Raw genomic sequence first — 25126 nt, forward strand, 5'->3', positions numbered from 1 at the left:
CAGCCTGGGGTTCAGGGGAAATGGGGTGGGGTGGAGGGAGCTGGGGAAGAGAAGAGACATGTGGGGTGGAGGTTTGTGAAATGTTGGTCCAGGGAATCTGAGTCACTCCCAGGATATGCTGTGCAGGGGGGAGCACAGGGACAGGGAGAGAGCCCCAGCCCCACAGAGCCCCAGAGGGATATTGGGGGCAGGGGAGGGGATGGAGGGAGGAGAGACCCAGCCCCATAGACCCCTAGAGGCAGCGGGATATGGGGGGGTAGGAGAGGGGATGGCAGAGGAGACACCCATCTCCATAGACCCCCAGAGGCAGGAAATGAGGGGAGAAGCGGGGAGGGAGGGATCCAGCCCTATAGACCTGTAGGGGCAGGGAGATATTGGGGGCAGGAGGGGAGAAGGGGGGAGGGAGAGACCCAGCCCAGGGTGCAGGGGAAATGGGCTGGTTTGGAGGGAACTGGGGAGGAGAAGAGACACAGGGCAGGACACACCTTGGGACAGGGAAACTGACTCACTCCGAATACATGCGGAGCAGGGCAGGGCGGAGGCAGATCATGCTGGTCCCAGGGTAATTTCGGGGGGGTCTGATTCCCCACTCAGCCGGGGGGGCTCCCTTCTGGGCTGAGGAGCCCTGGGGTGGGCGGGTGCAGGGGCTGGGTGTGTGTGTCAGGCTGGGGGAGCTGCCTGGGCAGAGGGGCTGGAACCAGGGGCGGCTCCCGGCACCAGCACACCCAGCGTGTGGTTGGGGGGCAAGCTGCAGGGGGCTCTGCTGGTCGCTGCGAGGGCAGCAGGCACCCCAACCCCTCCCCCACTCTACCCCCCTCGCCCCCCTCCCCTCCCAGAGCTGGGGGAGAACCCAGGAGTCCTGGATCCCAGCCCCGCCCCTCCCCAATTCTACCCCCTATCTCCCACTCCCCTCCCAGAGCTGGGGGGAGAACCCTAACCCAAGCCCTGCCCCTCCCCCCTATTTGCATATGGCTCCATCCAACAGCCCCCCCCCCGAGTGGGGAGAGACGAGGCCAAGGGAGAAGCAGGCGGGGGGGGAGCGCTAGGGGCGCTGCGGGAGGGGCAGGGCCGAGACCCCGGGACATGCGCCTTCGTGTCAGGAGCCGGAGGTGGGTGGGGCGGGGATGAGGAGTTGCGTTGGGGGGGAGGTGTCAGGTTGACCCAGGGACCCGCCCTTACCTGGGCTGGAGAGGACGGAGGCGCCCCGGGGCAGGCTGGGAGTTGTAGTTCCTGGCTCGTCTCAGAGCGGAAGTGACGGACGGTTGCTCAGGCAACGCCCCGCCCGGTGCACACTGGGAAGCATAGTTCTCTCTGTCTCACGCGCGGCCTCTATTGGAGGAGGGGCCGTAACTCATCACTTCGCCGCGCCCCTCCCCGCTCCCTGATTGGCGGACAGAGCGCGGGACAGAGACTCGGCGCGTGGAGGGAGGCCCCGGTTCCCTCGCCCCCCCCCCCCGGGCGCGCGCTGCGGCCGTTGGGGTTCGAATCCCGCTCGCGGCCAGGGGCAGTGCGGCTCAGTCCCCGCGGGCGGCACCAGTGGGACCCGCCCTGGCGCTGCTGGGGGGTCCCGGATCGGGGGACGCGGCTCGAGGGCAGCCGGCGGGCGCGGGGGGCGGGGCCGGTCCGAGGGGTGCTGGGGCGGGACGGTGAGTGGCGGTTCCGCACGGGGGGGCCGGGGGCTCAGACCCCCAGTTCCAGGCACCAGGAGAGGGGGCAGAGGCAGCGCGGAGTGAAAGGGGCCGGGAGGGGGGGGCTGAGCTGCCCGGGAGCAGCCCCACACGCGGCAGCCTGGGGCCGCGGGGCCGGGCGATGTCCCATCCCGGGTGCGCGGGGACCCAGGGGCGGCCCCAGCCTGTGAGTTGTCGCAGTTCAGGGGCTGCAGCCTCGTCACCCACCCGGTCACTGTCTGAACTTCAGAGCAGCCCGTGATCTACCTCCCCCCTTCCCCACGGCCCCACCCCGCTCACCCCATCCCCCTTCCTCTGTCGCTCCCCCCCACCCTCACTCACTTTCCCCAGGCTCTGGGCTGGATTAACATGGGGGCGAATCAAATCAGGCCATGTCCCTGTGCGGAGGGGGTTTCACTTGTTTCTAAAGGGCGGGGGGAGCCCTCAGTGTCTGTCTGATTGTGTCTCTCTCGAGCCTCAGGATATTGGGGTTGAGTTTCCTGGGTCAGACACTGCTGATTCAGAAAAGGATTAGCATGCCAGAGTCTCATTATATGGACAATATCATCTTAACTTCGCTGGTATACAAAATGTAGAAGGGATATAAATCCTCATGCTTCAGGATATAAGCCTACCACTAACTGATGGGGGTCAGGAAGAAACTTCTCCTATGGGCAGGTTCATCCATAATTGTTTTTCTATGGGGTTTCTCAGACTTTGCTCTGACACAGCTGGGCCTGTGACTTGCCCTGAAAAATAGATCATTGGCGGGCCCTTATATTAGGGGGCTGATCATTTTTTGTTTTACAGTAGTGTTTAGCTGTCCCAACCAAAATTCAGGGTCCCATTACAAAAACATAGTAAGAGATTGTCCTGTGCCTCAATTACAAGCTAAACAAATAGACAAGATAGGCAAACAGTAGGATAAAGAACTATTAACCTCCATTTATAGATGGGGAACTGAGGCAGAGATGAAGGACCAGATTTTCAAAGGTATTTAGGTGCTTAAGATGCAAACATGCTTAAAGGTGCTTTTGAAAATCCCACCAGCAGGTTAGGTGCATAACACCCACCGATTTCAATAGGAGTTAGGTGCCAAACCTAACTTAAGCCCTACTGGTCTATTTCCCGTTCCAATTTTCACCAAAACCAATATGGTTCTGCTCACTGATGCCTAGAATATTCCTGGAATTTTAGAATTGATTGGATGTGGTGTTCACAAGTTCATGTTACAAACAGAGAAATGCCATCAGGTAGAGTGAAGAACTCACATTACAAGTTTTCAAATGTTTTCCTCACACAGATCATTTCTTCAGATAAAGAATATTTCTTCTCCCAACCTGCCCTGCCTCACACCACAGTACCTCAGTGACATGAAAAGGTAATTTTAGGACAGGATTAAGGGCATGGGTGCAAACCAAGTGGTTTAAAAGTGATGGGTGCAGTCAGTCATTACATGGTGATGTACACAGTCTGTGACATCACACTCCATTGCCAAGGAAACAATTGTGACATCTCGTCAGGGGCGGCTCTAGACCCCAGCGCGCCAAGCAGGCGCGCGGGGCGGCCCTTTCCCGGGGGGGCGGCATTTGGCTCCGGTGGACCTGCCGCAGGCATGCCTGCGCCAGGTCCACCGGAGCCTGGGACGAGCGGATCTGCCGCAAGCATGACTGCGGCGGGTCCCCTCTTCCCGCGGCTCCGGTTGAGCTCCCGCAGGCATGCCTGCGGCAGATCCGCTCGTCCCGGGCTCCGGTGGACCTGCCGCAGGCATGCCTGCGGGAACTCAACCGGAGCCGCGGGAAAAGGGGACCCGCCGCGGGACAGGGGAAGGGCGGCGCAGCGCACCGCGCTGCTTGGGGCAGCCTGATTTCTAGAGCCGCCCCTGCATCTCGTGCAGAGAAGTGTAAACAAGTGGGCAGCATTATCTTCTGCAAATATAAATAACTTGTTTGTCTGAGTGATTGGCTGAATAAGATATTATATTATGCCCATAACATCGCAGGCCATAGATGGTCAAAACACCTGGCATTATGGTCACCATTGTGGTGATGGCACTTTCACATCACTGGTACCTGATGGCCATAGATGGTCAAACCTTGTGGGATTTTTCCTTATATGGACACTCAGAGCCACAAGTAACAGGTGACCCATCTCAGGCGAGTAATAAAGAGATTGTGTGACATGCCAGCCAGCCTGTGCCTATAAAGGCTGGAGCTGCCAGTTCGGTTCACAAGCTCCAGAAATCCCAACAAGAACAGGCTGGCTGCCTCTTGTAGGCAAGACTTGAAAGCCAGATGCCTAGCGTGATGGAAGCAAATAGAAGGCGCAGAAGCTGTGACAGGTTAGATCACAGGGACCTCTGAAAGGGAAGGATGGAACTAGGATGACCAGATAACAACTGAAAAATTGGGACAGTGGTGGGGGGTAATAGGAGCCTATATAAGAAAAAGCCCCAAATATCAGGACTGTCACTATAAAATGGGGACATCTGGTCACCCTAGATGGAACATTTTTACAGTTCTTGGCAATAACAACACAGTTACAAAAATTACCATTAGCAATAACAACAAATTCATTGCAGGTGTCCACCTACAATCATTTTTGTCGTCATGCCACACCTTTGGCTCAATACCATTGGGGTTTGGGCCTTTTAGGGTTAACCTGTGGCTTCCCTTTGCAAACTTAAGTTCTCTCTTTCCTCCTTTTTCTGAAGGATCAAACCTTGATTTTTCTTGCTTAACAGAATTCACTGGCTGATGGGGTGGGCTCTCTTTGCTAACAGCTATTAGCAAGTCTTTCCTCTCCCTGCCAGCCAAGTAAGTTGCATCAACACAGAAGCACAGGCTGCTCACTTAAAGAATCAGAATGGAGACATTCCTGTTCCAACACCATTGTCTTCCCAACCAGCTGGCCAAACACAGCCACTTGGTTATAGAGCTGCTCAAGTTTCTTAACAGCTCTTACTCCATCTGAGACCTTTTCAAAGCTATCCACACTGAAGCTTTCAAAAGGAAAGTCACTGGATTTTTACATATCTTCCTAACCAGTCTTTAAAGGGTTAAGTCAGTCTGTGAGTTAATTAACTCTTTCTGGCCCTGTCGCCTTCCAGTGAGATATTATATTACACCCAAAACGTCACAGGCCATATATGGTCAAAACAGCCGTGGCCAGGCTGGGACCAGGCCGGAGGGAGCCGCTCAGCCAGGAATGAGCTGGAGGGAGCCCCTGGAGCCCTCCTCATGCTCCTTTCCCCTGGTACAGCCTTTGTTCCAGCTCAGGTGGTAGCTAGTGGATTTCTCATGATGGCCGCCCCATTTGTTCTCTTCCACCCAGATACAGATAGAAAAGTGATACATTTATACAAATAGGATGACCACACTCAGTAGATTATAAGCTTTGTAATGATACCTTACAAGAGACCTTTTGCATGAAGCATAGTCCAGTCACTTTATATTCACACTCATTAGCATATTTTTATAAAATCATATAGAATGGAACATGACAACAGCGAAGACGACGACAGCAGAGACACCTCTGAAGAAATGCGCTAGAGCCCTTGGGCCGTCACGCTTCAGGAATGTGCGTGAGGTACTAGGATACCTGGAGATGGGGGGTGTCCTGCTGGCCGTAGGTCAGTGTTGTGAACCTCCAGTTGCTAGGCTGAGTTTATCCATCCCCTGGCAATAAAACATTGTCTTGTTTTCACAGCCACTTTCGATCTCCTGGCTTCTGCCCCCTACCCTGCTGGCAGGGCATTGTGCAGCACCCTTTCCAGCCCACCTGGGTGCAGGAGATCAAGGAAGAGAGCATCTGCCATCCAGCTCCATCCCATCTAGAGCAAGTGAGTGGAGGTCTCCAGAGCCATCGCCAGTGTGGTGGGCATGGCCCAGCAATAGGGCTCCCAGCCCTTCCCTTGCAGGAGATTGTTCCCAACATTGAGAGTCTTTGGGGAGGGCAGAACCTGCCAGGTGCTGAACACCCACAACCGCAAGCAGTGAAATCAGTGGGAACTGAGGGCGACTCCTCCCTCCTAGGACTGTAAAAGCAACAAAGAATCCTGTGGCACCTTATAGACTAACAGACGTTTTGCAGCATGAGCTTTCGTGGGTGAATACCCACTTCTTCAGATGCAACCACTTGCATCTGAAGAAGTGGGTATTCACCCACGAAAGCTCATGCTGCAAAACGTCTGTTAGTCTATAAGGTGCCACAGGATTCTTTGTTGCTTTTACAGATCCAGACTAACACGGCTACCCCTCTGATACTTGACTCCTAGGACTGGCACCTTGTGAACGAACTTTCATTGAGGACTGTCCGGGTTCTGCTCTTTCTCTGGCCTGGGAGGGAGCGGGGCCTACTGGGGTGGAGGGAGCTGCTTGTCCAAACTAACGGAGAGCCCCATTGCTCTGAGAGGACGAGACACTCCCAGTATCAGAGGGCCCCATTGGTGAGGGGGAACATTGGGAGCAGCCTGTGCTGTGAGCTGCTGCCAGTGCGTGTGGACGGCAGCCCCCTGCCCTGGGGTGGGGTGTGTGGTGAGGAGGAATTGCCTCAGCAGAGGGGACGTGGGCAGGGGAGCTGGCAGGCCCGTTAATGAGAGGCTGCCTTGAGCCCAGACTCATGGCTGTTCCCCATTCAGTTCCAGGATGGAGCGGATGAAGCGGATGCTGAGGAGGAAGGCTGGGCAGGTGGCTCTGGAGCCAGTAGGGAGCAGCGTCCGTCTTGCCCAGGAGGAGAGTGGCCCCTCTGTCCCCGCGGGCGGGGAAGAGGCCGGTGGGCAGGCAAAGCGGAGGAGCTCTCTGACCTTCTGGAGGAAGAGAAAACCACCAGCTCCCTTAGCAGGCCCTGAGGCACCTTCTGGTCCCAAATGGAGGTGGCCCCGGGTGATGCTATGTAGGGACCCAGGAGAGGGCGGGAGCCAGGCTAGGTGGCTCTGTGGCTTCCTTTCCAGGAAGCAGAGGAGGCAGGAGCCCAGCCCCAGGGCCCAGCAGGAGCCATCCACCCGCCTGGCCACCGAGGAGCCTCCAGCCAGCCCAGAGCAGGAGCTGGGCGGCTCCGGCATGGGGACCAGCAGCTCCTCTGTGGGGTCTGACAGCCCTGAGGCTGAAGGCTCCCTCTGTGCAGGTGAGCGGAGACCCTAGGGACAGGGGGAAGGACGGGGGCAGTGGGGGACTAGGAACACCCTGTGCCCATTGGGTCACCAAGGTGCCAGGACTGAGCCACGGGAGCCCCACTAACACCTGTGAGGGTGACACTGCCACACCTTGCGGCAGGGGATGCTGGGCAGAGTCGGGGGAGCTCCAGCCTTCCCTGATGATGGGGGGCGGGGCTGACGGCCACGGGGCCCTGAGGCTGATGGGCCTGAGGGTGTCTCTGGGAGGGGCAGGGTGGGGCCCTCTATGCCATGGGGTTCCTTGTTGGGGATGGGGGACATTGAGCCATTTCTCTACACTGCATCCCCCCAGTGACCGCAGGGATTGTCCTTTCTCCTGCTCTCCCTGGTGCAGAGACCCCCAGTGCCCAGCAGCAGTGGGCCGAGGAGGAGGAAGAGGAAGAAGAGAAGGAGGAGGAGGAGGATGTGTCCCCTGAACAAGACACCATCAGGGTCATCCAGCAGCACCTCCAGGCCAGAGCTGAGATACAAAAATCCCCCAGCTGCGCTGCCCCCGAGTCTGTCCTGCCCCTTGTTCCATCGCCACCCACGCAGGGGGGTCTTGTCCCAGAGAATCCATCACCCCCAATGGGGGGAACTTCTCCCTTGTTACCTGGCACCCCAAGGTGGTGGCATTTGTCTCACGCAGGCCAAGGTGTCTGCTCCCCGCAGACACTGTCCCAGTTACAACCCCAGTCTGTGCAGGGCGACACTTGTTTCGGGAAGCGGGGCGGTTTTCCCTGTCCAACTCCATGGGGTTCCTGAGCCGTGGAGCTGGTGTAGGTGGGTTGGGGAGGTCCCCACCTAACCCCCCCTCTCTCTCTTCCCTCCCCCCAACTCCTAGTTGGTGGAGGACAGGGCCCAACAGCTCGGCTTCCTCCACGCTGTCCCACGTCTGTGGTTCTTGGCACAGCAGCAGGGGCTGGACACTCTGGAGCCCCAGGTCTCCAAAGGGCCCTCGTGGAGAGCATTGCGGTGAGTGGGACCCCGTGTCTGGCCCCTGGGGCGAGGGACCCAGAAATGGGAGGAAAAGTTGGTGGGGCCAGAGGGGGAAGCAGAGGACAGTGGTTCCTGGGGCTGAGGGCTGGGGAGCAGGGAAGGGAGAGCTTCTGACACCGATGGGGAGCTGGCAGTGGGGGAGTTGTCAGGCCGTGTCTGCATCAGTCTACGAGCATTGGTATTTTCTTGAAATTTGTCAGACCAACCTAACTAACACCTAACCCACATTTGAACCTCTTTTCACACTCTTGCTCATTCTCAAGGTCTGCTTTGCCTCCAGACAGATCCGTTGTCTTTCAGAACAGCCTTGCTCTTTCTGTCTGTTTCACTCACTGAGGTGTCGGAGTGAACACTCCCCTTCACTCTATTGTCAGACAAACACTAATATTAACTGTTTGCTACTGATTTGTGGAGTGGAAGATGCCATTTCTGGGGGATTGTTCCCAAGCTGCAGTACTTTGTGTTCAAACATCTCCCAGCTTCCTTGGTGAAAAATAACACCAGGTTTCTTTGCAATATACATGAAAGAAGGATATTTTCACCCCAGATGGGACTTGAACCCACAATCTTTGGTTTAGGAAGCCAAGGCCTTATCCATTAGGCCACTGGAGCTCTTAATTGCACCTGGAAGAGGGATGGAAATTCCCTCTCATAATTGCACATTCCTCATATTCATTCAGAAGCCAAAAACCCCATTTAATGGCCTTACAGAAATGTCTGCATCCCCTGGCAGTGAGGGAACTGGGCAGGTTGCTGACAGAGCTGAGCACCACCTTTCTGCCAGCCATCGTTAGAGAAGAACCCCACCCTGCAGTCACCCCTCCCTCCTTCAGCACCTCCACGGCTGTGGCTCTGAGTGGCAGTAGGATGATTAGGGGGCGAATCCTGGGCTGAAAGGGGGGTAAGGTCGGCCTGTAAGGAGTAACCAGGTGGGGCAGACCCAGGGGGAGGCTGTGGGCTGCTGGTTGGTTGTTGGGATCCGAGCTCTAGATCAAAGTGGCACAGTGACCTGACCCCAGGGTTATAGGGCCGACATAGTGACCCCCTTACTGGCCTCGGTGACCCTCAAACCCTTGTTACTAAGGGCATTGAGGAGTCTCTGTCCATTAATAACTTCTGGGAGCTCCCCAGCAGGCTGCGGGCATCAGCCGCCTCCTGACACACAGGTTGGAGCTGTGCCAGCCGCCCCCTCACTTGCAGGCCCAATGTAAGAAAAAGGAGGCCTGGTGCTGGCAGAAGAGGGTTTTGATTAATCAACCTCTGTGTGCTGGGCACAGAAGGGGAGTTTATGCTCCCCCAGGGATGCCACTGAAGGCTCCTCGTGGGCTCCTTAAGGTCTGCTGGGAGCCATGATGTTCCCCTTTTGCCACCTCAAAGGCTCCCTCTTGGACACAGTGGGGTCACCCGCTGGCTGGAAGAGTGTGGGGGCCACGCCGCAAAAGCCTGCCTCTGAGCAGCCATGTCAGGGACTCAGGCTTAATCCAAGTGCAGAATCTTCAGTTGTGTATGTTTCGCTCCTTTCCCACTTCTGCCCAAGCGGCAAGGGAGAAGCGGAAGAGACAGGCCGGCCCGAAGATGCCTCCCTCCCACTTCCCTGTACACTGTGCAAAGCTCTTGGCCTGCCTCATGCCTCGTCAGGAAAGTGGGGCCATGCGGCCCAAGCCTGAGTCACGTCCGCAGCCTGGCCCGCCCCGCCCCGGCTGACGGCGCGCAGAGCCACGCGAGTCAATGGCAGGTCGAGTCGGGAGCCTCAGCTCTTTCCCCTGACAGCCACACACACAGCGCTGCCTAGCGCCCCCAGAGCCTCCCTCGTGTTCTCCCGCAGCAGCCGCCTGCCGGTGTGGGTGGGAAAAGGGGACCAGGAAGCACTGCAGCCTCAGTCCAGGACAGGAGGCCCTCGCCACGCCCAGGCCTGCCTCTTGCCTTCAGCCCAGGCAGCCAGAGGTGCCGGGGAGCTCCCTGGCAGGCCGCCGCTTCGCCTCAGCCATCTCTTGCCTCGGCTCTTGGTGCTCTGTTGGTCACCAGTTCGCTTGAAGGCCCAGAGGGAAAAGAAACAAGTGCATGGGTAGCAGAGGATGGTTTCGATCCATCGACCTCTGAGCCCAGCACGCTCCCGCTGCGCCACTCTGCTGGCTCTTCATACCTTCACCCAGCCACCACTATCCGGATTAGTGCCTTACACGCTCTCGCACTGGCAGAGAGATGCGCAGGCTGTCACTGAACTGAAGGAGGGAGATCACTTTTTGACAGGTTACGCCGCCTCTTAAAGGTGTTTGTCTGGATGGCAGCCCTGGTTCCCAGGTGTCTCCTGAGGGAAGAAAGTTTCTGTGCAAAATATTAAAACTTTTAACAGAGAGGAGGGAAAGGCCATGGCCACATGATGGGGCCAGTATGTACCTCAACATGGTTCTTCTATGTGGGATGACTCTGAACATTGACTGATCTCCACTCCCTTGGATTTGAAGAGATGTTTAGTTGTGCATTTGGGAACCTATAAGGCTGAAGCAATGTTATGGATGGTGACACTACGATTGAAGGGTAATTTAATGTTGTAGAAATTGTTAAAAACACTGAGCTTAAACTGGAACTGCCTGTTATTAAAGACTGGTTTCCCCACGTCAGTTCCATAAGGTCTGCTAGAAACACCCTGGCTTCTCTCCTGCCTCGGTGGGAACTAGAGGGAATCGTCCCCTGCTGCCCTTGGCTCCAGGTTGGTTTTTCTGGGGAGGGGACGTGGAATTGATTTGTTTGCTGTTGAGAAGGGAGCCAGGCCAGTTCTCAGAGAACGAGAACTCCCAGCATCTTCCCAGCCCAACCCAGGCTGCTGCCCTGTCCCAGCCTCTGTTCCCCTGGGGGCCCTGTGTGTTTGACTCTAGAGCAGGCCGGGAGCAGCAGCTGAGGCAGAGGACAGCCTGGGCTGGGCAGATAAGAAGAAGTTTAGCAAGCAAAAAAGGTAAAATGGCAGTGGAGTATCACCTTGGACTCAATGGCATTTCTCCATTGGTCTGTCTGCTTTGGGGCAGGGACAATAACACGTCCTGCTGCATTCGTTATTTCAAAGGGCAGTTTAGGATTTTCATTCTCACGGTGCATAAAGCAGGACTCAACCTTTGGCGAAAACTAAACAAGCTGCTCACAGATTCTGTCAGCCCCAATGAGCCATTTGGTGTGAGAGCTCAGACCTGCCCCGTCCCAGAGGAAGGAGTGGGGGTCATCTGTGTGGGGACTGGAGCACTGACCTACCCGCTCGTAACTCTCAAACATTCATTAACTATTATCAGTGCCTGTGAGTGTTATTTAAACCATAAGAAAAACCACACTGTGCTAGACCAAAGGCCCATCTAGCTCTGAATCTTGTCTTCTGACAGTAGCCAATAGCAGGTGCCTCAACAACCAGTCAACAAGGCCCCACTGGGAATTGAACCCAGGATCTCCTGTTTACAAAACAAATGCTTTAGCCAGCTAAGCCATGGTGCCTGTGGGTGGCTAAAACATACTGTCTGCCCACACCTGACTCCCTGCCATTGCCACTGGGGCCTGACAAGCTTTGCTTGTGTTTGGATTCTGCAAAGCAGAGGAACAGGTGACGTTTTCCTTACAAGTTGTGTGTGAGTGAATCTTTGGCCAGGTCTGCACTACAAAGTTGTTTCAGCAGAATTATATTGCTCAGGTGTGTGAAAAACACACAACGCTACCTCGGTCGGCAGTTTGTGGCTGGTGTACACACTGCAATGCCATGTCTGGCGACAAAACTGCCCTGTTTTGGTGACAAAATAAAACAACTTCGATGAGAAGTCTAAAGCTTTTTGCAGCAAACTTAAAGTGAGAGAGTGTCAGTGTGGACACTGCTGTTCATTATATCACCATAACTGGCCTCCTCCAGTATCCCACAATGCCCGCTGTGAACTCGCCTGCCCTGCATTCCTGCTAATGAGCCCTGGGCCCCTCCCCTTTCATAGCTCTGGGAAGTTCTGACAGCTGAGCCTGCTGCTCTGCTCCGGCAGCCAGGAGTAAATCACCGCCATGGAATGCTGCTCTCTCCCGCCCTGCGAACACAGAGCAGGATGGCGGGAACTTCCTTACATTGGGGGGGCACCGGCATCCAAACTGTGATGCCTTCATGACACCCCTTCCCTCCAGGAGGCTCTTACCTTCTAAACAGGGACTTCTGTTTTCTAGTAAAATCACTGAAAGAGAAGGAGAAAACTTGAAAGAGGTTCCTCCTGGTGCTTAGTTCCGTGAACCCGAATACTCTCTCAGTCCTCAAAGAGAGACCTGGAGAAGGAGACTTGCTGAAGCAAAGCCACAGGGGTCTCTGAGGTTCCCCTGGCCCCTCACCCCTCTCCTGCCTGCCTGATGTCAACATCTCTCTGTGAAGTCACCACCTCCCCACCAATAGTCTGAGGTCCTGCAAAAGGCCTTTGTGATGTCACTGCCACACCCCTCCCTTGCTGTGCTAATGTCCTGCCCCTGGCCAGGCACTTTGGAGGTTTGAGCTCCTCCCTGTGGATCACCCCACTCAAGGAGCGTTCGTTCTAGGCAGCAAGCCGGCTAGACAGGAAAACATCAGACGCTGCTCCCAATGCTACACTCAGTTTTTCAGAAATTAGTAAAATTTATGGCCAGAAGGGACCATTAGAGCATCTAATCTGACCCCCTGCATATCACAGGCCTCCTGTATGACACAATAGCTACTTTTGGAGCAAACACATCCCAGAAAGGCAGCTAGTCTCCATTAGATGACATCAGGAGATGGAGAATCCACCACTTTCCTTGGTAGCTTGTTCCTGTGGTGAATCATCCTCATTGTTGAATATTTGTGCCTTAGTTGTAATATGAATTTGTCTTTTTTCACCTTCCAGCCATTGGGTCTTGTTATGCCTTTCTCTGCTCGATTAAAGAGCCCTTTAATACCCAATCTTTTCTCTCCATTAAGGCCCTTCAACACTTCAGTGAAATCACTTTTCATTCATGAAGGACCCCCCGCCGCCGAATTGCCACCGAAGACCCAGAGCTGAAGAATCTCCGGGGGCCCAGGCCCCACGAGAGTTTTCCAGAGCCCCCAGAGTTAGTGAAGAACCCCGCTCCAGGAGCCCCAAAACACTCTTGTGGGGGCCCCTGCGCGGCCCAGGGCAAATTGCTCCACTTACTCCCCCATCTGGGCGGCCCTGATGGGACCTGGAGCTACTGATATTTCAGGACTCCTGTGAGACCCTCAGCTGGTTGGTTTGCACTCTGCTCTCATTGCTTCCTTCTCAGGGCTCTCTCTCCTCCTGCGTCTCTGCTGCTCTCCTCCCCTAGACATTGAACTCAGCCCTTGCTGCTGCCAACACCAACTGGCAGAAGAGCCTATAAGTCTCCTGCCTGAGGGGAGGCCAATGCATGTGGTCGGCCATAAGCAATATGATATTTTCTGTCTTATTCTCTATCCCTTTCTTAATGATTCCCAAGATTCTCTTTGCTTTTTTGACCGTCGTTGCACACTGAGTGGATGTTTTCAGAGAACTATCCGCAGCGACTCCAAAATCCCTCACTTAAGTGGCAACAACTATTTTTGGCCTCGTCATTTTATATGTATAGTTGGGATCATGTTTTCCAATGTGCATCACTTTGCATTTATCAACAAATCTGCCATTTTGTTGCCCTCTCACCCAGTTTTGTGAGCTCTTTTAGTAACTCTTCGCAGGCTGCTTTGGACTTAACTTTCCTGAGTAGTTTTGGATCATCTGCAAATTTAGCCACCTCGCTGTTTACCCCTTTTTCCAGATCATTTATGAATATGTTGAATAGTACTTGTCCCAGACCCCGGGGGGGCACCACTGCATTTTGAAAACTGACCATTTATTCCTACCTTGTAATCAGTTATTTACCCATGAGAGGACCTTCCCTCTCATCCCATGAGAGTGTAATAGAGCAGAATAGGGCTTCCTTGGGTGTGGGCGTGAATTGACAATATATCAGGGGGTTGTGCACATTTATTGTCCTGGTGAAAAAGTGTGTCTGATACTCAGTCTTTGCTGCTGCTGCCAGCTGTGACTGCTGAGGACATTTTCCTTCTCTGCTCCAGGGTCTCTCTTCTGCCAGATTCTCAAAAAAGTCAGGCCCCCTGCAGACTATGGCAGAGCAGTTTGGTAATAGGCTGCAGGACTCACCACGTAAGACTGTAGCTGCTGTAGCACCTTGACTGTCCATGGGCCAAATCCTGCAGCCCTGGATAACCTCCCACTGATGGCGATGGGAATTGAGCCTTTGTAACTAGCTGCTGGTACCTGCGGTCTCAGTTATGGATTAAACTGGTGGCAAACGCAGCTTCAGCCAAAGAAGAGAAGGATGTAAGTGAAAGAGCAAAGCTGGCCATCTGGGGAGCTGCTGCAGTCCCATCACCACAGCTGGAAGGGAGAAGAGGAAAAACTCCCTAAAGTGCTGGGAGCAGCCCTGAGAAAAGGAAGTTTGTCAGTGAGATCAGTAGCAATAACTGTGAAATGATGGAGTGCTTTCTCCTCTGTGCCGACATGGCTGAATTGTGTTACATTACTGTAAGAATAAGCTTTAAAATATCCTGCTCTAATTTCAGGATGGGTCTGTAACCATAATCAGTCTCTGTGGGAAGTGCTGGCTGAAGAGCCTTCCTACTCACCAGGAGATCCTGGCTTGGCCTGCCAGTTCTTCCTTGCTGAACCTGGCTTTTGTGTCAGGCTCCTTTCTTTTATTTCTTCTCATGAAAAGAAAAGACCTCACTGCACAATCCTTGTTCAAGACACAGAGACCCTTCCTTGCAGCTAAGTCTTGTGGAAAGTGTTAAGTGGTAAATCTGGAGCTGATGGAAAGGTTACCATGACTCAAGTTGAGCTGAAGCTGCTGTGAGTGAAACACAGAGGACTAATCAGTATCTGATCACAGCAGCTTGTGGGAGAAGCGCATGTTAGAAGCCCTCTGTCAGCTCAGCTGTGGCTTTCTGTGCACTGAGCCAGCCTGCTCAAGGTCTGCAAGTCTTGAGGGAAATGGGGAACATTTTTACTTTGGAATTTGAAGGTGTAGTCTTGGACCATCAAGTGGAGTGGTTGCAAATGGCTTGCTGGGTAAGGCACCATGGCTTAGTAGGCTAAGGTCTTGTCTACACTACAGGACTATTTCGAATCTACTTAAGTCGAATTTGTGGATTCGACCTTATGAAGTCGAATTTGTGTATCCATACTAAATACACAAATTCGAACTTCTGAGTCCACATTCACGGGGCCAGCGTCGACTTTGGAAGCGGTGCACTGTGGGAAGCTATCCCACAGTTCCCGCAGTCCCCGCTGCCCATTGGAATGCTGGGTAGAGCTCGCAATGCCTGCTGGGGGAAAAAATGTGTCGAGGGTGGTTTTGGGTAACTGTCATCATTCAACCGTCACTCACAACAGCCCTCCCTCACTGAAAGCGCCGGCGGGAAATCTGATCGCGCCCTTCTCTGGTCAGTTACAGCGCGGACGCCACAGCACTGCGAGCATGGAGCCCGCTGCGATCATCGCTGCACTTATGGCCGTTGTCAACTCCTCACACCTTATCGTCCACCTCTGCAACAGCCAGCTGCTGAGAAATCGGGCGAGGAGGCTCCGGCAGCGCGGTGAGGAGAGTGGCGCAGGCCTCTCACAAAGCAGGGTACGCCGCGCCGTGGAGATCATGGTGGCAATGGGTCAAGTTCATGGTGTGGAACGGCGATTCTGGGCCCGGGAAACAAGCACGGAGTGGTGGGACCGCATAGTGCTGCAGGTCTGGGACGAATCACAGTGGCTGCGAAACTTCAGGATGCGTAAGGGCACTTTCCTTGAACTCTGTGACTTGCTGTCCCCTGCCCTGAAGCGCCAGGACACCCGGATGCGAGCAGCCCTGAGTGTGCAGAAGCGAGTGGCCATAGCCCTCTGGAAACTTGCCACGCCAGACAGCTACCGGTCAGTAGCGAACCACTTTGGCGTGGGCAAATCTACCGTGGGGGTTGCTGTGATGCAAGTAGCCCACGCAATCGTTGAGCAACTACTCTCAAAGGTTGTGAACCTGGGAAACGTTCAGGTCATCATAGACGGCTTCGCCGCGATGGAATTCCCAAACTGCGGTGGGGCTATAGATGGGACTCACATCCCTATCCTGGCACCAGCCCACCAGGCCAGCGAGTACATTAACCGAAAGGGCTACTTTTCCATGGTGCTGCAAGGACTGGTGGACCATAGGGGACGTTTTACCAACATCAACGTCGGGTGGGCGGGCAAGGTTCATGACGCACGTGTGTTCAGGAGCTCTGGTCTCTTTAGACGCCTCCAGGCAGGAACTTTCTTCCCGGACCACAAAATAACGGTTGGGGATGTGCAGATGCCTACAGTGATCCTCGGGGACCCAGCCTACCCGCTAATGCCCTGGCTCATGAAGCCCTATACAGGCGCCCTGGACAGAGAGAAGGAGCTCTTCAACTACCGGCTGAGCAAGTGCAGAATGGTGGTGGAGTGTGCTTTCGGACGTCTCAAGGGGAGATGGCGGACCTTACTGACTCGCTCGGACATCAGCGAAAAGAATATCCCCGTAGTTATTGCTGCTTGCTGTGTGCTCCACAATCTCTGTGAGAGCAAGGGCGAGATCTTTTTGGCCGCTTGGGAGGTTGAGGCAAATCGCCTGGCTGCTGTTTACGATCAGCCAGACACCCGTGCTGAGAGAATATCCCAGCGGGAAGCGATATGCATCAGGGAGGCTTTGAAAGCGAGTTTCCTCGCAGAGCAGGGTATCCTGTGACTGTCCACTTGATTTTAAGAGAGCCTGATCATAAACCAAGTTTCCCCCACTTCCGAAGGACGTTTTAAAACTAAGGACATGTTTTAGTAATTAATAATAAATCTTTCGTTGACTTTGCATTTCTGTTTCCTGGTTGAAACATGGAAGCATTCTGTGCTGGGTAAGGTGTGCACTGATGGGTGGGTTTGCAGGAAGGGGCGAGGGGTGCCGTCTTTGGATAGGGGTTAACATGACGGCTGTGGGTTTGGGCGTTGGAAGGGGTGAGGGGTGTGGGGGAAGGGTGAGTATCTGCCCCTGGATGAGGTCTCTTTTTGGGGCTCAGGGCACCGGGGAGGATCGTGACTACGGTCCAAGTGCATGTGAAGGGAAGCCTGCCTTTACATTCGGGGACGGCAGGCACCAGGACCCTGCACAAGCATACACATCAAGGAAAGACCCGGGGCAGCATACACCACACAGACTGTCCCTGGTGCCTAGTGACTGCAGTCTGTGTGTGCCCTGCAGTTGACCCTGCAGCCAAGTCTGTAGCATGGCACTGTGGGCTATGCACTGAAATTACAATTCCCCCCCCACACACACAACAACAGAAAGTCTTCTGACACCAGAAACGTGACGGAAACAGTCAGTCACACCAAACTGCTTTTAGTAATGTAGTACACAGTGGGGGGTTTGAACTTGGAGTTGGGACTGGTTGATGCTGTAAGGAAAGAGCTTGTACAAATTTACAGCGCGAGAGTTGTCTCGAACATTATCGGTGTGCTGCGGTGCAGGGACAGTTCTCACGGCCCCTACCGCCCCTCCTTCTTGTAACTTTGGGTGAGGGGGGGACAGGACTTCCTGGCGTTGGAGGGCGGTTGCAGATGCACTGCAGGGGGGCTCTCTCCTCCTGCCTGCGGTCTTGCAGAACATCTACAAGGCGCCGGAGCGTGTCCGTTTGCTCCCTCATTAAACCAAGCAGCGTTTGAGTCGCCTGCTGGTCTTCCTGCCGCCACCTATCCTCCCGTTGACACAGGCTCTCCCTCGACTGTCTCTGCTCTGCCGCCTCTGCTCTGGAGCTGGCCATCAGTTCCTGGAACATCTCGTCCCTAGTCTTTTTCTTTCGGCGTCTAATCTGAGCCAGCCTCTGCGAGGGGGATGCCGGGGCAGTCCGGGAAGGAGCCGAAGCTGTGTGATGCGAAAAAGTAGGTGATTTCCTTGAACAAATACATGTTTGCCAACAGTAAACACAGTCTAGTCAGTTTCAGTTACGAAGACCAAAGAGGGAACCAAGTCTCATGAGATCTCAGAACTAGTCCGAGATTTCGGAATACGCTCTCATTGGCGGCGCCATTGCACTGGCTAGCGCACAAGCGAGGAGAGACAGCTGCATCCCTCTTGCACAAAGTCCTGGTAAGCCTTACAGTACAGAGTGCTTATCAGTTAGTGCTTAGCTGTGCTCTCCTGCTGGAGGCAATGTGCAAAGCAGAAAAGATGACCGTTTTGCGGCCCCTCCCGCCAGTGCACGGGAAAGATCACTGTATGCTTTTCCTCTGTGGCCTCCAACACGTGGCTGTTAAGCGAGGGTCATTCTTATGCAAAGTAAAAGTCTGTTAAGCGAGGGTCATTCTTATGCAAAGTAAAACTCTGTTAAGTGAGGGTCATTCTTATGCAAAGTAAAAGTCTACCATTCACAATAGTAACAGTACACTAATTCCACTAATTAGATGCAGCACTTCCACAACGAGATCACCCTGAGGCGTGTCAGGCGGACTGAGAGAGAGCGGATGCTAATAGAAGCCCTGCACAGACCAGGACCATACGCTGCCATGCTCGTCGAGGCGATGGTCCCCCTTTACCTGAGGATGGCCTGGCGTGGAAGAGTGTGCTTCAACGGAGCACCCAACAAGGCACCTCTACCAAGGAACCTCCTGCTGAGGCTTTTCCAGCTGCTCTCTGAGAGCTTTTTTGAACTGTCCCCAGAGGACTATTGCTCCATTCCTGTATGTGTAGACCTGCTGTTTGTATAGCTCCTATATGTGTAGACCTGCTGTTTGTATAGTTTCATATTTAAAATTTTTTGTATAGTATAGTATAGTATAATTTTTGTATAGTATTTCTATTTTTTCTATTTTTTATATAGTATTTCTATTTTTATATATATCCCTGTTTCTTAAAAAAATAAATGTTTCCCTGTTTGTAGCACTTACCGCCTGATCCTTCCCCTGATTCCGAGTCCGGGTTAACGGGCGGGGACGGTTGGTAGGGGATCTCTGTGAGGGTGATGAAGAGATCCTGGCTGTCAGGGAAAGCGGGAGTGGGTTCGATGTCGCCTGCGCCGTCCTCAAAAGACCCTTCCTCATCTTCCCCATCGGCGAACAGGGAGGAGGAACTGTCCCGGTACACTATTCCGTCCTCGGAGTCCACCGTCACTGGTGGGGCAGTGGTGGCAGACCCACCTAGAATGGCATGCAGTGCCTCGTAGAAGCGGCATGTCTGGGGCTGGGCTCCGGAGCGTCCGTTTGCCGCTCTGACTTTTTGATACCCTTGTCTTAGGTCCTTCACTTTCACGCGGCACTGCATCGCATCCCGGCTGTATCCTTTCTCTTTCATGGCTTTAGAGACCTTGTCGAAGGTCTTCGCGTTCCGCTTGTTGGAGCGCAGCTCCGAGAGCACAGACTCCTCGCCCCACACAGCGATCAGATCCAGGACTTCCCGGTCACTCCATGCTGGGGACCTCTTTCTATTCTTGCATTGGGCTGACTCCTCTGCTGGAGAGCTCTGCATCGTTGCAGGTGCTGCGGAGCTCGCCCCGATGTGCAACCAGAACGTCAGATTCAAAGTGCCCAGACAGGAAAATGAATTCAAATTTTCACGGGTCATTTCCTGTGTGGCTGGCCAGAGAATCCAAGCTCGGACTGCTGTCCAGAGCGTCAACAGAGTGGTGCACTGTGGGATAGCTCCCGGAGCTGCTAAGTGCGATTAGCATCCACACCTAGCCTAATTCGAGCTAGCCATGTCGAATTTAGCGTTACTCCACCTGCCGGGGTGGAGTACCAAATTCGAACTAAAGAGCCCTCTAGTTCGAATTAAATGGCTTCCTGGTGTGGCCGGTTGAGCGGTTAGTTCGAATTAACGCTGATAAATTTGAATTAAAGTCCTAGTGTAGACCAGGCCTAAGGCACCTGTCTAGTAAACAGGAGATCCTGGGTTCAACTCCCAGTGGTGCCTTTTTCTATAGCTTTTGTCTCCTCTGCTCACATTTTCCTGTGTTTTCCTAGGAAACAGAAGAGACCTCCCTTGACAATCCAAGTAATTGCTTGTGAAGGAAAAGGCTTCTTTCCAACGGAGCATTGGAGAGAATCAAATCCTCAGTCTGGTGTTGATGAAAAGGCTATTGGCATTGGCAAGGAGGTTGCTTCCGCTGCAATTTGCTGTGACAGGAGACCCTGTGTTGTGCGGCCATGCAATTCACTGGGGATATCTGTGCACAGAGCCCCTTCTAGAGGGTTCTCTGCAGGGCTTGCAGGAAATGGAGAATGACTGTCCTTTCACCTTTCATGTTAGTGTTGATGAAAAATGGAGCAGTTCAGGGAGAAGTCCCAGAGCGTGGCACCATGGCAGAGCTTGCCAAGAGAGCTGCTGGATAAAGAGCAGATTCAGGATCCAGCATCCAGTGCTGCCTTGCTGAACGTGCCTCCTCTTGTCCCCTTTTGGTCAATCTTTTTTGTTAATGGAGAAGCTCGACTCTGGCTAGCCGTACAAATGCTTGCAAAAGAAACGGGTCTTTTTGCTGACAACTGTCAAAAAGAGACTTTGGATAAACATGGAAACAAGGTCAAGGTCACTGTAAGCTGTTGAAGCTACAAGGCAGAGCACTAAGCACAGTATTACCATGGCTGGTCACAGCAGGATCTCTGTGTGGTGGGATCCACGGGGTACAATCCCAAACTGTGGAACTGCTCTGTCCACTTATCTCTCCAGCCTGGGCTGTGTCTTACAATGCTGCACTAGTGACAAACAGCAAAACCCCCTCCATGTGCTGTGATCACTCAGCCAACAACATGCAGCAATGCACCCAACTAAGTTGCATGAATGCTCTATAAGCCACTCCTCAATTATAAGTAGAGAGACACCAGCGTATCTTCCCCAGCCCTCAGCCTTGCACCTCAGAAATGTACCATCTTACACTGCTCAAAACCTCTTGAAAAGTGCAAGCTCATTAATTAATTCACCACTTCCTCAAAAAGAAAGTGAACATGCACCAGCCTTTTTAATCTGAGCAGCTTTCCCAAACACTTTGAACAATTTCACAAGTAAGTATAAAACATTAAAATAAGTTTATTAACTACAGAAAGATAGATTGTAAGTGATTATAAGTGTTAGGCAGAGAGGTCAAAGCTGGTTATGAAAATGAAAATAGAATCTCAGTGTGACATTCTAGACCTTTGGGGGAGCGGCTGTAACCCCCTTATTCCTCATTTTCATATAATCGTGATCTTACATATAGAGCATGACTTGTAAGGTACCAGGGGAAAGGATATGATCTGCTGAAAGTCATTTATCTACCCATAGATGTATACCATTCATGCATATGAAGTTATAAGAATTGTGTAGTATGGTTGTCACTATGCTGTAAGCAGTGATGAGCTGCCAAAATATTAACAACCGGTTCCCTCCTTCTCACCTCACGAGGGGGTCGTGCCCCCCCGGGAGGTCATGCCCCATCCAACCCCCCATGTTCTTGACACCCCCCAGGACCCCTGACCCATCCCCCCCTTTCCCTGTCCCCTGACTGCCCTTTGCAGCCCCATCCAACCCCTCCTCTCATTCTTGATGGCCCCCCGGGACCCCTGCCCCATCCAACCACCCCTTCTCTCTGTCCCTGAGTGCCCCCCAGCACCTCATCCAACCCCTGCTCCTTCCTGATTGCCCCCCGGGATCCTTGCCCCCATTCAATCCCCCTGTTCCCTGCCCTCTGACCGCCCTGACCCCTATCCACCCCCCCACAACCCACCAAACACCCCCTCCCTGCTCCCTGCCCCCTTACCACACTGCCTGGGGCCGGGACCGGGTCCACTCCGCTGGGACCTCAACCGGCCCTGCGGGGCCCGACTCCCCGGGCCGGGCCGGCACTGGGGCCAGAGCCGCTCCGCCGGCACCGGGGCCGGAGCCACGGGGCCCAACTCCCCAGGCCGCGCCCAAGCTGGGGGTGCTTGGCTGGGACCGGGCTGGGGCACTCGGCCAGGGCCAGAGGGAGCCATTCCACCCCCACACCCAGCTAACCTGCCTGCTGCTTTTTTCTGGCTTCCCGTGAACATTTGATTCGCGGGAAGCAGAGAAGAAGGAGGGCGGAGCATTCAGGGGAGAGGGGGAGGTGAGCTGGGGCCGGGCAGACAGCTGCCTGGGCCTTTGTTAAATTTAAAAGCTTTTTAGAACCTGTTGTCCTGGAACCACCGTATCTAAAAAGGCTTCTAAACTTAACAACCGGTTCTTGTGAATGGGTGTGACCTGGCTGGAGCTCACCACTGGCTGTAAGTTGGGGGAATCAACCATCACCTGCATGAAGCCACACATGGGGAATTGCTCAACCTTGCTTGGAGAGATGCAGTGATGCTCACCTGTCTCTGAAGAGGGCCACAAAGCCAATGGGGAAGAAAGGACATGATAAAAGGAGAGACATTCGCTAAGCTTTATCTCTCTCTTCCACCTCCACCTACAGACACCACCACACCAAGCGACTGAAGAGCTGATCAAAGGGAAGACCCCGGCTGAAAAGCAACCAGCCAGCCTGTGGTGAGAAGCATCTAAGTTTGTAAGGGCATTAAAAGGGTTAAGATCAGCTTAGAATGTGTTTTGCTTTTATTTCACAAAAACAGCGAGAAGTCTGGTGGCATCTTAAGGACTAAGAGATTTATTTGGGCATAAGCGTTCGTGGGTCAAAAACCCACTTCTTCAGATGCATGGAGTGAAAATTGCAGATACAGGCATAAATATATATTGGAACATGACATGAAGAGAGTTATCTTACAAGGGGAGAACCACTGTTGAAGGCCAATTCAGTCAGGGTGGATGTGGTTCACTCCCAATAATTGATGGGGAGGTGTCAATACCAAGAGAGGGAAAATTGCTTTTGTAGTGAGCCAGCCACTCCCAGTCCCTATTCAAGCTCAAATTAATGGTGTTAAGTTTGCAAATAAATTGTAACTCTGCAATTTCTTTTTGAAGTCTGTTTTTGAAGTTTTTTGAATGGCTACTTTTAAATGTTAATGAATGTGAAAGTGTGAATGTGTTAGTGAATGTGTAAATGGATTATTGCTTGTGCAAGTCCCATATGGTCTAGTGGTCAGTGTTTCCCAGTTTTTTACCTAGGTGGCCTGGGTTCAATTCCCAGTGTGGAAACAGTCCAGAGCTTTTGCTCAGAGGGGAGGCAGGAAATGAAAGCAATGGGAAGGGATCCTGCCAGCAGGGGAGTTGGACAGTGTTTGGAGGGGATCCCAGAAGTGGGGATGGGGGGCAGACATCTGAAGGGAGATCAGGAAAGGATTCCAGCTGTGTGGGAAGTTGACACTCTGGAGAGCACAGGCCTGGCATGGGGAGTGGGAAGAATGACTCTGTCCCTCTAAACTCACCACCAGCAGACTAGGCAGGCTTGGAAGAATTATGTGTTTGTTGATGAATGTCAATTTCTGTGTAAACACACAACCCAATGGCAAAATATTTCCATCGATAATAATCAAAATTGACAGATGGGCAAAGTAAGAAACATGCTGCTTGAGAACTTATCCTGTTCTAATCCTATAGAGGTCCCTTCTGCCTTAGGCACCACCATGTGGGTTTTCATTTCCCTCCCCATTTTCACACAGAGACACAATTTCCTTTGCACAGACCCATGAACAGTAAAACCTCCCTGTGTCTCTGGTCTGAGCCAGGGCATTCGATTCCATTGAAACCTTCTCTCCTGCAATGGCAATGCTCAAACAGAGGGGACGTGTCCACGCCCCCCCCCCCCCGGCAGTGAGATATTCCCTCTCCTCTTCATGTTGCTGTTGTTATTCCATGAGTCATCAAGGATAGAATAACAAGCTGAGTTTACTCCAATGTGAGGAAAGAAAGGAGCCACCAACTCCCTGAAAAATCTCAGTGCACAGAGAAAACCTGCCCTGCTATTGGACTCACAGAGGTGCTGGCGATACGACGGGAAAAGGGACTGTCTGAATTGTCAAGGCAGGTAATGAACAATCTACAGCAACATGATTAACCACAGACACACTCTAACCATGCTCCAGCCAGTAGGGAAATGGGCAGGAATTCTTGCTGTTCAGCCATGGCCACATGGTGCTGGGCCCCCCATCCAACTGAAGTCTTCAGTGTCACAGTGACCCAAGGTGTGTGCACAGAATGGGGATGGCGTATGTGTGGGTGGGTGGATGGATGGATGAATTGATTTCTGCATGTGTTTGTGTGGTTTTCTGCAAGGGTTTTGTGTGTGGGGGGGTGTTATTACAGCTCTGGGGGTTGTGTTTGTGGCTGTGCAAATGTGTGTGTGTTCATGTGACTGGATTTGTGCATGTGTTTGCATCTGTTAGTAGTTGTGTTGATGATGGCTGGATTTATGTGGGTGTTTGTGTATATTAGCAATTGTGTGTGTGTGTGGCTGGATTCATGCATGTGTTCATGTATGTTTGCAATTGTGTGTGTGTGTGTGCGAATGCTCAGCTGCCCTCTGCCGGTGCAACAATCGTTTCTCTGTATGTCACAGCCCCCATACCGTCGACCCCGGTGGTGATTTCCCCATCTTACAAGGGCTGGCTGGCCTGACACTTAACCCCTCTGTGGAGTGTGGGGGGGGCTGCAGCTCACCCCCTGTGGGGCAGGAGGGCCCAGGTTTGGGGCACTGGGCTCCGATGCACCTGGAGAGCAGCTCAGGTGAGGCAGGGCATATGGTGTCCGTTCTGTGTTGCCTGGTGCTGGGCCATTGCACAATCCCCAACCACGCCGCACAGCGCGCCCCGAGAGAGTGCAGGGGGCCAAGCAGATGATCCAGCACGAGGGGGGTGAGGATGTGCGGTTGGGGGAGGAAAAGCCTTGGGCTGCACTGGGGGAGTGCAGAACAGGGGTGACACCCCAAAAACCTGCAGCAAAGGGATGGACAGGTGGGGTGCGTGGATAGAAGAGGCAGCGAGACTAAAATCTAAAAGGGGAGTGTGGGGTCTAGTGGTCAGAACAGGGGAGGGGGGTTGGTGGTCAGAATTCCTGGGTTCTATCTCCAGCCCTGGGAGGGGAGTGGGAGCCAGTGGTTAGCGAGTGTGTCGGGGGGGAGCCAGGACTCCTGGGTTCTCTCCCTGGCTCTGACTCTCTCTTGTGCAATCCCTCGGCAGTTACCCAACTCACCAGCATGTGGGAGCGAGGGGCTGGGGCCGGGTTGTGACACGGCCCAGAGTCCTGTGCTGCCCCTTTGTTACCCAACCCGGGGTAGGGTGGGGGATGGCCTGGGAGACCCGCTAAGAAAGGCGCTTCAGGTGGGTTTGTGTGTGGGTCATGCTGCCCCCTGCTGGATAGACCCCTCTAG

The 25126-nt window shown here is 53.5% G+C and overlaps 1 long non-coding RNA gene across 1 annotated transcript; it reads left to right on the forward strand.

The window, feature by feature from the left end:
• The first annotated feature begins 2973 nt into the window (after positions 1–2973).
• On the forward strand, positions 2974–5508 carry LOC123359832. Its single transcript, XR_006575925.1, has 3 exons — positions 2974–3048; positions 5158–5255; positions 5376–5508. It is a non-coding gene; the product is annotated as an uncharacterized LOC123359832 (long non-coding RNA).
• The last annotated feature ends 19618 nt before the right edge of the window (positions 5509–25126 follow it).

This window comes from Mauremys mutica, unplaced genomic scaffold, assembly GCF_020497125.1.
Source record: "Mauremys mutica isolate MM-2020 ecotype Southern unplaced genomic scaffold, ASM2049712v1 Super-Scaffold_100198, whole genome shotgun sequence".
NCBI classification, from domain to species: Eukaryota; Metazoa; Chordata; order Testudines; family Geoemydidae; genus Mauremys; species Mauremys mutica.